At 43.1% G+C, this 15,099-nt stretch overlaps 1 protein-coding gene across 1 annotated transcript in view; it reads right to left on the bottom strand.

The window, feature by feature from the left end:
• Positions 1-29: 29 nt before the first annotated feature.
• The window catches only part of STK11 (serine/threonine kinase 11), a 149,727-nt gene continuing 134,657 nt past the window's right edge, over positions 30-15,099 (bottom strand). The window contains exon 10 of the mRNA XM_075352959.1: positions 30-461. The gene's annotated coding sequence lies outside the window, so the exon portion shown is untranslated. The remainder of the gene's footprint in view (positions 462-15,099) is intronic.

The raw sequence follows: 15,099 nt of genomic DNA, 5'->3' as shown, positions 1-15,099 counted from the left end.
GTTCAAACCCATGCTCAGGAACCAGAAACTAGTGGAAACCAAATAAACGTTTAATCACTAAGGAGAAAATAAACAACCCGTGATAGTTACACATGGCTCCTTTTCTCCAAATGCACAAACAACTGCTGGGTTTATCTAAAGGAGTATGGTGCTCCCTTTCCTTCCCCACGTTTGCATTGTATTGTGTATGAGGGCTCAGTAAGGGCTGAAGATGGGCTCACCACCTCCTTTAAGTATAATACATATGGTATGCAGCCAGACAAACAAAGTGGAGCAAGAAGTAAGTTCAAGTCATAAAGTGCAGCAGATGCTGGACACTGTGCAAGTCCAAGAGGTCCAGAAGGAATAAGGGGATCGGAGAACAATGAAAGGGCATTTCCCTTTACTGCAGCAATTCGGCTGTAGCATCTGTTGGGTACAATCTCTCAGTGATATTTAGAGTAGTCTGCAGGAACGGATCACTGTATTAACAAAAAAAAAAAAAAAGCGGTAAGAGAAATATATTTATAATATCCAAAAATTTGCACTGTTTTAATAAGGTAACATGACATTGTGAAATAAATTAAGAAAGAAAAGCAAACCCAAAATTTGCAATTTGTCTGTTGGTTTTTGTGCGTTTCACTTGATTTGTCATTCTTAGTTCAGGTTATGCATGAAATCCACCGTACCTCCAACACATATAAGGCCCCTTTACACACTGAGACTTTCTAGCGATCCCACCAGCAATCCCAACCTGGCCGGGATCGCTACAAAGTCGCTACGTTGTAAAGTAGCTTTTTGAAAGGGAAGTCGCTAACAAAGTCGCTGTAACAGTGTCAAACACACCGATGCATGCTGCACAGTGGGAAACAAAGGACCAAAGAATGGTCCTGAGAGATGTGCAGTGATCAGCAACCTCACAGCAGGGGCCAGGTCGCTGATGTGTTTCACACACTGCAATGTCGCTGGGGAGGTCGCTATTACGTCACAAAACCGGTGACGTTACAGCGATGTCGTTTGCGATGTGGCAGTGAGTAAAGGTGCCTTTACTGTTGTGTTTATTTCTTCTCTACACTGCGCCAACAACCCTTTATCATGAAATCTCTTTTAGGCTATGTGCGCACTTACCGGATTTTTCGCGGATTTTGCCGCGGATTTGCTGCATGTTTCGCTGCAGAAAATGTTCATAACATCTCTGCAGTGAATCACCAGCAAATCCTATGGAGAAAAAAAATCCTGTGCGCACTGGGCGGAATTTGACAGCTGCATGTTTTGCTGCGGGAATCCCGCAGCAAAAACAAGTGCATGTCACTTCTTTTCCGCACATCGCTGCGGGATTTCACTCCATTGACTCCAATGTTAATCATGAAATCCCGCAGGGAATAACGCAGGCAGCAAATTCTGTGCGGTTCACTGCGTTTTCCTGCGTTATTCCCTGCGGTATTTTGCGGTTTACCTCCGGTAATGTGCATCACTTGCTTGCGGTTTTGCAGGGAAGTGATGTCATTACAGGAAGAGGAAGCCGTGCAGAGTAAACACACACACATCAGACACAGAACACATCACAGACATAGATCACATAGACACAGACACATAGAACACACATAGAAAGAAAACGGAAATATAGAAAAAAAAGAACGTGGGCTCCGCTGCATATTCACCGTCCAGCCGAGGTAAGCACACAGCAGCGGCCCGGTATTCTCAGGCTGGGGAGGGAGAGGGGCAGGGTTAATGTCCCCCGCCTCACTCCCCCTCCCGCAGCCGAGAATATCAGCCGCAGCTGCCCCGGCACTGTCGCATGCATTATGCGGCACTGCCGGCGTGTCCTCGGCTCTTCTTGCCACCGTGTAGCAGTGGTGACAAGGTAATACAAGGGGTTAATGGTGATGGGGGACCACCGCCATTAACTCCAGGCTTGATCATGGCAGCGTCTATGTGACAGCTGACATGATCAACCCGTAAGTAAAGTGAAAAAAACACAGACACCGAAAAATCCTTTATTTTAAATAAAACCAACAAGCCTCGTTCACCATTTTATTAACCCCTCCCGCACCAAAGCTCCGGCGTAATCCACCGCTCCGACATCCACAGCTCCGGCTCCGACGTCCTGCACTGCTGACATCCAGCCGCGACTGTCACAGACACAGGCTGAATGCAGCAGACAGCAGAGGTAATTACCGGTCATTTCCCACGGCCGGTAATGTGAACTCACTGCCGACCGTGGGAAATGTAGCGATCTGTCCTCTATCTATCCCTCTATCTATCTGTCTGTCTATCTATCTATCCCTCTATCTATTCTTCTGTCTATCTACTATCAGAATTAAATGTATTTTTTTTTTTCCTTCAATGTGCTTTATTGCATTGAATGCAATAAAGCACATCCCAACCCGCACGCGGCAAAACCGCGGCAATACCGCGAACAATACCGCGGTAAAGCCGCGGCAAACCGCGGCAAACCGCATGCGGTTTTCGGGTGCGGTTTCCCGCGGTTTTTTACCGCGGGTGCGGTAATCTTTGAGAGGATGCGGAATTTTCTCAAGAAAATTCCATTTCCCAGTGCGCACAGAGCCTTAGGGCTTGTTCCAGGGCTGTATAGTCGGAGTCGTGGAGTCGGAGCTCATTTTGGTGGAGTCAGAGTTGGTATAAAATGCACCGACTCCGACTCCTAAAATATATAATAAATTGGGGACAGGAGTGCAATGCAGAATGTGCTGAATATTTTACTAAATAATAACATTTAGTATAATGCTTATATTTAAGTGAAAAATGTATTGTAGTTCAATGTGAACATCAGACTTGTAATCATTTTTATGATACAATAATCAAGATATTTAGATAAAATATATTTATTGGAATACAACTTTAGAACACAAAAAACTAATAAATTGTAAATATGTAATACAATATGTATATATATATATATATATATATATATATATATATATATATATACACACATACACACACACGATATATATGTAATCTACTGTATATTACATAGTGTACTACATATTTACAATTTATTACAGTTTGTGTTCTAAAGTTGTATCCAATAAATATATTTTATGTGCTATCCAAATATCTTGATTATTGTATCATAAAAATTATTAAATGTCTGATGTTCACATACACATGTTCATGTAGTACAATACATTTTTCACCTAACTATAAGCAATATATGTAGGAGTCAGAGTCGGTGCAAGAGAAATTGAGGAGTCGGAGTTGAAGGTTTGGTTTACCGACTCCACAGCCCTGGCTTGTTCACATGAGCATACACATCAGACGAGTGCTATCTGATGTGTTAGGCTATGGGGCAGTGCTAACCAGAGGGGTTTTTTTATGCCAAATTCAGCAGCATATATCGGACGGCATGCACCCATTCAAGTCTATGGGTGCATGCCAAACTTTAGATTGCACTCTGATGACGTTTGAGCGCAGTCTGATTTACACTGACACAGACAATGGAAGAGACACATTAAGTTCTCCATCTTCTTCTCACCTATGCTTTGATTCTCTCATGCAAGAGAATCTTAGTAGAGTCTGATCAGAGTGTCATCTCTCAGATGAGAGAATCTCTGGCTGTACGACCCAGTTTTAGGCCTCACTCCCACTTGCGTTTACAATAGAAGACTGAAATGTGATAAAAAAAAAAAAAGTCGTCTTGCACTCGCATCAATGTTATTCAAGGAAGCAGTGTTCATCTGCAAGCTTTTCCTCTGCTGGAATGTGACTGAGGAAAAAATATTGCATCATGCTGCCTAAAGCGGCATAAAATGGCCAAGTCTCGCTAATGCAAGTCAATGGGTGCAAAAAAAAATTAGAAAATTTGCAGGGCGCACATTTGGCCCTTGTACTGTGCAATTTTTTTTTTCCTCTCCCACTCATTGACTTACATTAGCAAGTCTTGGCCTCTTTATGCACAAATTTCAAAGAAAATTTAAAAATAAAAATAGCATAGATAGAATAGATATCCTGCAGCTCTATAATGTACCACTCCCCTACATATTATAGACTTTCACCCATTAGTGCCTTTCATTTGGCACTAAAAGGTGTTTAGCCTTGTTTAACCTAATAAATTGAAAACAATGTGGTATCCCCACTAGTTTTGATAACCAGCAAAGGTAAAGCAGACAGTTGCAGGTTAGTACTACCAGGCTAGGAAGGTCAATGGTTATTGGGCCCTTACCAGCCCAGAAGTGGCACAACACATTAGATGCACCATTTCTGGTGCTTCACCTTGCTTCTTCCCAATTGCCCTGGAGTGTTGGAAATTGGGGTCATAGTTTTTGGGGTTGATGTCAGGTGTGTAGTATCTGCTGGCTATCAGACATTCACACCTCCCTATTACTAATCTAGTAATTGAAAAGCAAAAAAAACCCACAAAAATGTTTTAATTTGGGAAAAAAAATAATCTACATCTCTCCCTGGTTCACCAATTTATTTATTTAAAAAAAAAGTGCAGCCGTACAGGTCCAACGTAATCCATGGTTTCCGACGTAGTCCACGAGATCCGCCTTAGTCCACAAATGGAAACTTGAAAGACATGAAAAAAGAGAGCAATAAACACAAGAGACTGTCCCTCATTCACCAATTTAATAGAAAGGAAACGTTCCAAGTCCGACAAGTCCAGGGATTCCCATGGCATTCCTCGATTACTATATCAAAGGCTATGGAGCATCAGCCTCGTGTGGCACACACTGAACTCTACATAACTCGGCGATTCTGATGAGCAATCATGTTACTGACGTCACCACTCATCACAATCACAGGGTCACACTGAGTTCAGCGTGACCTAGGGATTCTGATGAGCAGAGACGTCACCACTCATCTCAGTCACCGGGTCACGCAGAGCACAGCGTACGCTAGGAGAGGCTGCTGCCTAAAGGCTATGGAGACTCAGAACAAGGCTCTATAGCCTTTGAGCGCCACATTTGAGGAATGCTGTGGGAATCCCTGGACTACGTTGGAGCGGGGAGCTTTGCTTTCTATTAAATTGGTGAACAAGGGTCAGTCTCTTGTTTTTATTTATTTCTCTCTTTGTAGGACTTTTAGGTTTCCAATTGTGGACTACGGCGGACATGCATGTTTTTTTCTTTGCTTTTTTAATACATTGATGAACCAGTGCAAGTCGGAGAGTGTTATATTTTATTTTTTTAATAAAGAAATATTTGTGTGTGATTTTTTTTTGCTTTTAAATTACTTGGTTAGTAATAGTTGTGTCTGATAGACACCTCTCCATTACTAACACCAGGGCTTGATGCCAGCTGACACTACAAAGTTGACATCAATACCAAAAAACATTACTCCGATTGCCACTATACCAGGGCAATTGGGAAGAGCGGAAGCGAAGCGCCGGAATTGGCACATTTAATGTGTTGCACAACTTCTGGGGTGGCTGTGGGTTGGCATGGTTAGGCTGGGAAGGATCCAATAACCATGGACCTTAACAGCCTGATAATATCAGCCCACAGCTATCTGGTTTACCTTTGCTTGTTTCAAACTTGGGGGGCAACCGATGTGGTTGTTTTTTTTGTATTTTTTTAATTTATTTTTTATTAGCTTAAATACCATTAAGTGCCACATGAAAGGCACTAAAGAGAGGAAGATAATAAGTAGGGTATATCTAACTATCCACATTTTGATTTCTTTTTTTGCGTTTATTTCTAACTAGCTAAACATTTTACATACAGTATTGTAATATGTAAAAGATCAGGTTAAAAACGCATTGCATACAGAAAACATGTCACACAGATGCTATGCGAGAAAAAAAACAACGCACACTCACATGTTACACGGATGCTATTCAAGAAAAAACGCAATACACTTGTACCACTTTTTGGTTTGAGGATCAGGGGGGTTGTTTTATATGCTAGTGGGAGCGAGGCCTTGCCAAGATTATTGGATTGGCCTTCTTTATCACTACCAGTTTGACAGTGAACCAGTCTGTGGTCATTATCAAAACCCTTAAGTTCTCTTTCTGTCCAATCTATTAAAAGGTGTTGGCCTACTGTAAAGCCAACGATAAGCATTAAATGTCTGTAGAACAAACGATGCTTCAGGCGATACTTATGCTGAAAAACATCTTTCTCGTACACAGGAGTGCTCATTCAGCCGAGTGCTCCTGTATTCTCTATCAGAAAGATGCCAACTGACATCTCTGCTGGTGGCTTATCTCCAGGAGAACAGATCTGCAGTCCGAAATCAGACATGCCAGATTAAAATCTTCCCTGAGGATCAGTTTTCTGGTGCCCCAATTCACATTATAGCGTCAATATTAATATGTTTGAGGGCCTTAACATCCTATTACTTATCATGCAGATACAGTCATATGAAAAAGTTTGGGCACCCCTATTAATGTTAACCTTTTTTCTTTATAACACTTTGGGTTTTTTCAACAGCTATTTCAGTTTCATATATCTAATAACTGATGGACTGAGTAATATTTCTGGATTGAAATTATTTTATTGTACTAACAGAAAATGTGCAATCAGCATTTAAACAAAATTTGACCGGTGCAAAAGTATGGGCACCTCAACCTAAAAGTGACACTAATATTTTGTAGATCCTCCTTTTGCAAAAATAACAGCTTCTAGTCGCTTCCTGTAGCTTTTAATGAGTTCCCGGATCCTGGATGAAGGTATATTAGACCATTGCTGTTTACAAAACAATTCCAGTTCAGTTAAGTTTGATGGTCGCCGAGCATGGACAGCACGCTTCAAATCATCCCACAGATTTCCAATGATATTCAGGTCTGGGGACTGGGATGGCCATTCCAGAACATTGTAATTGTTCCTCTGCATGAATGCCTGAGTAGATTTGGAGCAGTTTTTTGAATCATTGTCTTGCTGAAATATCCATCCCCTGCGTAACTTCAACTTCGTCACTGATTCTTGCACATTATTGTCAAGAATCTGCTGATACTGAGTTGAATCCATGCAACCCTCAACTTGAACAAGATTCCCAGTGCCGGCATTGGCCACACAGCCCCAAAGCATGATGGAACCTCCACCAAATTTTACTGTGGATAGCAAGTGCTTTTCTTGGAATGCCGTGTTTTTTTGCCTCCATGCATATCGCCTTTTTGTATGACCAAACAACTCAATCTTTGTTTCATCAGTCCACGGGACCTTCTTCCAAAGTGTAACTGGCTTGTCCAAATGTGCTTTTGCATACCTCAGGCGACTCTGTTTGTGGCGTGCTTGCAGAAATGGATTCTTTCGTATCACTCTCCCATACAGCTCCTCCTTGTGCAACGTGCGCTGTATTGTTGACCAATGCACATTGACACCATCTGCAGCAAGATGATGCTGCAGGTCTTTGGAGGTGGTCTGTGGATTGTCCTTGACTGTTCTCACCATTCTTCTTCTATGCCTTTCTGATATTTTTCTTGGCCTGCCACTTCTGGGCTTAACAAGAACTGTACCTATGTTCTTCCATTTCCTTACTATGTTCCTCACAGTGGAAACTGACAGTTTAAATCTCTGAGACAACTTTTTGTATCCTTCCCCTGAACAACTATGTTGAATAATCTTTGTTTTCAGATCATTTGAGAGTTGTTTTGAGGATACCATGATGCCACATTTCATATTCATAGGAGATTAAAATAGGAGAACAACTTGCAAGTGGCCACCTTAAATACCTTTTCTCATGATTGGATACACCTGCCTATGAAGTTCAAAGCTCAATGAGGTTACAAAACCAATTTAGTGCTTTAGTAAGTCAGTAAAAAGTAGTTAGGAGTGTTCAAATTAAGAAATTGATAAGGGTGCCCATACTTTTGCACCGGTTAAATTTTGTTTAAATGCGGATTGCACATTTTCTGTTAGTACAATAAACCTCATTTCAATCCAGAAATATTACTCAGTCCATCAGTTATTAGATATATGAAACTGAAAAAGCTGTTGCAAAAACCCAAATTGGTATAAAGAAAAAAGGTTAACATTAATAGGGGTGCCCAAACTTTTTCATATGACTGTAGGTAACAAGTTTTTGATAGCGGATGGTCCAACCACAGAGAATGGGACGCCACTGCTTCCACATATATCACTCCTCCATTCACTGCATATGGGCTGTCAAAGATAGAATACAACTCTGTGTTTTTTCCATCAATCACATATATAGTAAAAGAAGAGGGGAATCCTCAGTGATTGAAGGCTGGATGGTAGGTATTGCACACAGCAACCCATCAATCACTGTGGAAGAAGTGCTCTTCTCATGTATACCCCAGACTCAAACTATAGGAGGTAAATAGAGCCCAGCAATGAGCTTTGCATTACTGAAATGCATTTGCTAATTGGCATTTTAGAAGCACTGAGAAAAGTATAGTATAATATATATTGTACTACTGTCTATGTTTGGACAGCAGGTGAGTATGGCTCACTTTTTTTTTTTATACTGAACACAGTAATTTATAGGACAGTAAAGAAGTTCTGCTCCTATTGACCTGCTAAATTTTATCAGCAGTTATGGCCTTGTGAAACAAATTCTAAAAGTAAATAGGATGTTCTGTACATTCTTGAAACAGGCAGTCCTGTACAAAGCATAAGTGAAACACAGGGTTAATCTCCTGCTAAGTAGGCATGGTTTTCATCTTCTTGTCATACTGCTGACAGTAGAGTGAGGAAGGCATCAGCTGCCGACAGCTGTCTTACAGCCACATGCAGAACAGGAGGCCAAAATTGTTGGTACCCCTCGTTTACTGAAAGAAAAGTCCACAATGGTCACAGAAATAACTTGAATCTGACAAAAATAATAAAGAAATCTATGAAAATGAACAAATGAAAGTCAGACATTGCTTTTCTGCTTCCACAGAATTAAAGAAAAAAAAAAGAAAAAAACTCATGAAACAGGCATGGACAGAAATGATGGTGTTTTGAATCTGTGCAGGGTACAATGAAATCTCAAGACTATCAAGGGATTCTAGAAAGAAATGTGCTGCCCATTGTCAGAAAGCTTGGGCTCAGTTGCAGGTCATGGGTCTTGCAATAGGATAATGACCCAAAATACACAGCTAAAAACACCCAAGAATGGCTAAAGGCTGCTTAAGGGCTCCGCCACACATCCGTGAAACACGTGCGTGTTTGGTCCGTTTCCGTGTATACTGGAGACACGGCCAAACGTGCACCAATGTTACTATATCTCAGCGGTTACATTTGCGTTTTTGGTTATGTCCGTTAGTCCGTCTCCGTGATGCGTTTTGTGGGCCGTGTCTCACGCCAGCATGTCCGTTTTATTCACGCAACATGCAGCACGGACCCAATGAAAGTCAGTGGGTCTGTGCGCACGTCCGAGTGACACGGACGCATCTCTGTTTGCTCCCTGTACGTTTTGTGCTTTTTTCATGTGATGTCAGTCTTTTTTCTTTTTATGTTTCGTTCTCTCCCTCAGTCCGTCGGTCGGTCTCTATGTCTGTCGGTCGGTCTCTCTGTCTTATCTGTCCCTCTAGCTGTCTGTCGGTCAGTTCCCCCCCCTCTCTCATACTTACCGCTCCCCGATCTCCGGCGCGGCGCTGCACTGCTGTTATAAAAACTCCGGCGGCTTTTACTATTTTGAAAAAGCCGGCCGCCCATTAATCAATCTCATATTCCCTGCTTTACCCGCCCACCGGCGCCTGTGATTGGTTGCAGTCACACACACCCACCACGCTGAGTGACAGCTGTCTCACTGCACCCAATCACAGCAGCCGGTGGGCGTGTCTATACTGTGCAGTGAAAAAAATAAATAAATAATTAAAAAAAACGGCGTGCGGTCCCCCCCCATTTTAATACCAGCCAGATAAAGCCATACGGCTGAAGGCTGGTATCCTCAGGATGGGGAGCTCCACGTTATGGGGAGCCCCCCACCCTAACAATATCAGTCAGCAGCCGCCCAGAATTGCCGCATACATTATATGCGACAGTTCTGGGGCTGTACCTGGCTCTTCCCGATTTACCCTGGTGCGTTGGCAAATCGGGGTAATAAGGAGTTATTGGCAGCCCATAGCTGCCAATAAGTCCTAGATTAATCATGTCAGGCGTCTATGAGACACCCTCCATGATTAATCTGTAAATTACAGTAAAAAAACACACACACCCAAAAAAAATCCTTTATTAAAAATAAAAAACACAAACAAATTCCCTCATTACCAATTTATTAACCCCGACAAACCCTCCATGTCCGGCGTAATCCACGGACTCCAGCGTCGCTTCCAGTTCTGCTGCATGGAGCTGACAGGAGCAGCAGAAGACACCGCCGCTCCGGTCACCTCCACGCAGCTAATGAGATGAGTAGCGCGATCAGCTACTCTCACTGAGGTTACCCGCGGCCACCGCTGGATCCAGCGGTGGCCGCGAGTTACCTGACTGACAGCAGCTGATCGCGCTACTCATCTCATTAGCTGCTATTTTTTTCACTGCACAGTATAGACACGCCCACCGGCTGCTGTGATTGGGTGCAGTGAGACAGCTGTCACTCAGCGTGGTGGGTGTGTGTGACTGCAACCAATCACAGGCGCCGGTGGGCGGGTAAAGCAGGGAATACGAGATTGATTAATGGGCGGCCGGCTTTTTCAAATTAGAAAAAACCGCCGAAGCAGTGTGAACGCCATGCAGCGCCGGTGATCGGGGAACGGTGAGTATGAGAGAGGGGGGGGGACACTTCAGTCACTCGGGGGATTAGCGGTCACCGGTGAATCCTTCACAGGTGACCGCTAATCAGTACACGGCACAAAGACAGAGCCGCGGCATGAGAATGAAGTCGGGTGAAGTTCACCAGAGTTCATTCTCATCCCGCTACTCTGTCTTCCGACATGTAGTAACGACATTTTGCATCACACACGTACATTTCACACGGACAACACATACACATGTAAGTTATTTCACTCACGCACACACGGACATTCCACACGCACATACGGCTAGCATACGGGATACACACGCAGGCCACACATACCATAAAAACGGACCTAAAAAACGGAAAACGGACCCGAAAAACGGCCCGTTTTACACGGACGTGGTTTTCACGGATGTGTGGCGGAGCCCTTACACGTATCAATTTCTCATGCGATCGTACCCGCCCCCATTGTTTGTGCGGCACGGGCAATTTCTTGCCAGTGTCGCACAAACTCAGCAACCCTCGTCACACGTACTTACCTCCCGAACGACCACGCTGTGGGCGGCGAACATCCACTTCCTGAAGGGGGAGGGATGTTCGGCGTCACAGCGACGTCACACAGCGGCCGGCCAATAGAAGTGGAGGGGCGGAGATGAGCGGGACGTAAACATCCTGCCCACCTCCTTCCTTCCGCATTGCCGGCGGCCGCAGGTAAGCTGCAGTTCATTGTTCCCGGGGAGTGCTGCCTCGGGAACGATGAACAACCGGAGCACAGAAGGGCGTTCGATTTTTTGAAAATGAGCGACGTGTCAACGAGTCGCTCATTTGTGTTACACGCTACGATATGTCAAACGAGGCCGGATGTGCGTCACTAACGAAGTGACCCAGAGGACATATCGTTAGATATATCGTAGCATGTAAAGCGGCCTTTAGAGGAAAAGATTGGACTATTCTGAAGTGGCCTTCTATGAGCCCTGACCTAAATCCTATTGAGCATCTTTGGAAAGAGCTGAAACCTGTCGTCTGGAAAAGGCAACCTTCAAACACGAGACAACCGGAGCAGTTTGCTCTTGAGGAGTGGTCAAAATACCAGTCAAGAGGTGCAGAAGTCTCATTGACAGTTAGGCCGTGTTTTTTTCATGCGTTTCCGCAGCATTTTAAACTGCTGTGTATACGCATGTGTTCTAAGTCTTCAGTAAAGACTGAGAATTTTGCAAATTCCATGCGCATGTTGCGTTTTAGAACGCAGCGTTTTGGATGCTGAAATTTGTCAAAACGCTGCGTTCTAAAAAGCAACATGTCACTTCTTTTGTGCTTTTTGGATGCTTTTCCCACTCTGTCGATGGAAGAGCAAGCATCCAGGATGCATGAATTCTGCATCCATTCTGCAATCCAAAACACAGCTTTTCGGCTGCGTTTTGGAACGCACATATGGTGTCAAAACGCTGCGGAATATTTGTCATGGCAGAATGCAGACGTGTGCACATAGCCTGACAGGAATCGTTTGATTGCAGTGATTGCTTCAAAACATTGTGCAACAAAATATTAAGCTAAGGAGGAACCATTATTTCTGTCCAGGCAGATTTGATGAGTTTTATTTATTTATTTTTTTTAAATTCTGTGAAAGCAGAAAAGTAGCAATGTCTGACACTCATTTGTTCATTTTCATAGATTTTTTTATTTATTATTATTTTTGTCAGATTCAAGTTATTTCTGTAACCATTGTGGGTTTTTCCTTCATTAAACGAGGGGGACCAACAATTTTGATCACGTGTGTATAACACTTAAAATGGTAGAAAATAGGATGAAAAAGTAGATTAAGAGAGGATGTGTTAGAATCTTTATATATTTTATGTATTTAAAGGGTCTGTCACCTAATCGGAGAGCAGCATAATATAGAGAAAGGGTCCCTGATTGCACCAAGGTTATCTTAAAGGTCTGTTAATTTAGTTTTTATAAAATCACTGTTTTATTAGCAGGAGATTATAACTAAAGGACTAGTAAAAACACTACCATATAGTCGTCCATGGTCATGAACTCCTGTATAACCCCATCACCAATGTGCATAGGCTGAAGCAGTGATGTAGGCGGGATTATACAGAGGTCAGTATTCAGAGAACTAGATTTGCAGCAGATAAAAAAAAAAAAGTGATCATGCTGTTCTCTGATGGAGTACTAAAACCTGATAACAGTCTAAGCCAGGGGTCTCAAACTCAGCTGAGTGTATGGGCAGCATTTAGAAAAAAACATTGAGAGGGGCCGCATTCTTTACAGGACAAAGTGACATTTTTAATAAATCCATGGTTTTTTTGAACATTTTGTTTGCTTGTTTATTAGAACAAACCTGCACGTTTTTGAGAAAATATATATATATATATATATATATATATATATATATATATATATATTTTTTTTTTTTTTTAATTTTTTAAACGCATTTTTAATAGCGCTCAAAAACATTTTTCATGCTTTATTCTGACTTATCACCTTTTTGTAATATTGTTTTAAAATTAGCACCATCATACAGTAATCTTAGCCAACATTTTGTAGTAATGTCCCCATCTGTGTGCCCTGTAGTAATGTCCCCCATCCTTGTGGTATTGTGCCCAGTAGTATTGTGCCCATCCTTGTAGTATTGTGCCCTGTAGTATTGTGCCCATCATTGTGGTATTGTGCTTATCCTTGTTGTATTGTGCCCAGTAGTATTGTGCCCATCCTTGTAATATTGTGCCCAGCCTTGTAGTATTGTGCTCATCCTTGTGGCCTGTAGTATTGTGCTCATCATTGTAATATTGTGCTCGGTAGTATTGTGCCCATCCTTGTGGTATTGTGCTCATCCTTGTGGTATTGTGCCCATCCTTGTAATATTGTGCCCATCCTTGTAATATTGTGCCCAGTAGTATTGTGCTTATCCTTGTAGTATTGTGCACAGTATATTGTACCCATCCTTGTGGTATTGTGCCCAGTAGTATTGTACCCATCCTTGTAGTATTATGCCCAGTAGTATTGTACCCATCCTTGTGGTATTGTGCCCATCCTTGTAGTATTGTGTCCTGCTGTACATTGCTCATCCTTGTGGTATTGTGGCCATCCTTTAGTAATACGCAAAAAAAAAAATCTCATCTTTCCTTTGTTCCCTGTGTGCCCACGATCAGTGTTTGCAGCGCTTTGAATGCAGCATCTTTCAGCTGCGTCCAAAACGCTGCCATGTACAGTACAAGCAGAGTGGATGGGATTTCTAAAAATCCCATGCCCACTGTGCTTGTGCGGCCAGCAGTGAAAACTGACCTGCGGTGTAGCTTGCAGGGGCCACAGCATGTGAATTTATGCTGCGAAGTCACATTCCTTCCCTAGGGAGAACACAGCGAGGAGACCGCAGCACCCTGAACCCTGATCACGGGCAGCTGCGGTCTCCTAAGGAGGAGACTTGCGGCCCTACAGATCAGGACCCGCCGCGTCCAGGACGTAGCGGGTCCTGATCGTGAGCACGTACCTGCTTGTTGCGGCCCATGACAATCGCAGCACTATGCCCGGGGGCCGGCAGGACTTAACTACAATTCAATCATTTGTGGTGTCGCACAGAGGAGCTGTCTGCGTTATACCAATGGCTACCGCCGGCCAATCAGATGCAAGGAGGTGATGTCATACAGCGACGTCACTTTCTTGCATCTGATTGGCGGTCAGCAGCCATTGATATAGTGCAGACAGCTCCTCTGCGCGGTACCTCAAACTATTCAATTGTAGTAAAATCCTGCTGGTGCCGACCCCCGGCTGCGATCGTCATGGGGTCTGCGGGCCGCGTGTCTGAGACCTCTGCTCTATGCAGTCACTAATGATGGTGGGAAGCTGTGTACTGGTAGAGGTTAAAAAATCCGGAGCTCCTCAGGAATAAGTTAGCAGTATGCCAAAACCTGATGAGATGGGAAACCCTTTTCCCCTTTGTCTTGTTCAGAAGCAGTCAGACCCTTAAATACACAGAAGAGTTCCTCATTGCGTTAAAAGGTGCATGCTTCACTAAAGCAAGGAGCTGAAAGTTATAAAGCACTGCACCTTAGTGTAATAACACTTGTTTTCAGATGGAATTACACTGTAAAAGATGGAAACAATACCTGAAAATTGCCATATAATAGGTATATGGCCTGTGATGAATGTACTGACTGACAGCAACCAGGCAGACAGAATGATACTGAATAATTAGGACAGAGATAAACATGCAGTCAATACAAAAAAACAAAATATAGGGAACAAGCTGAAGCTGGAGGCGGAAAAAGATTGCAGACAATATTGGGAGATGTACACTTCAGGCCAAACATACCGAGCTAGATCAGAACAGAGGGAGAAGGGAAAGAAACATCACAAAGAGAAATGAGAAAGGATGGGGAAGAAACAACGTCATAGAAGACCTGCTGTCATTGGCAAAGCCTATGACTCATTCACTGCAGGATATGAATGGAGACACCTCTTTATTCAGTCCTCATTATCTCTGACAGCGCCTCTGTATCCTCCTGCCGCCCACACGCTCTCTTCATG

Source organism: Anomaloglossus baeobatrachus, chromosome 1, assembly GCF_048569485.1.
Source record: "Anomaloglossus baeobatrachus isolate aAnoBae1 chromosome 1, aAnoBae1.hap1, whole genome shotgun sequence".
Lineage (NCBI taxonomy): Eukaryota > Metazoa > Chordata > Amphibia > Anura > Aromobatidae > Anomaloglossus > Anomaloglossus baeobatrachus.
The sequence above is the reverse complement of the archived record's forward strand: the minus strand, read 5'-3'. Positions and strand labels throughout refer to the sequence as shown.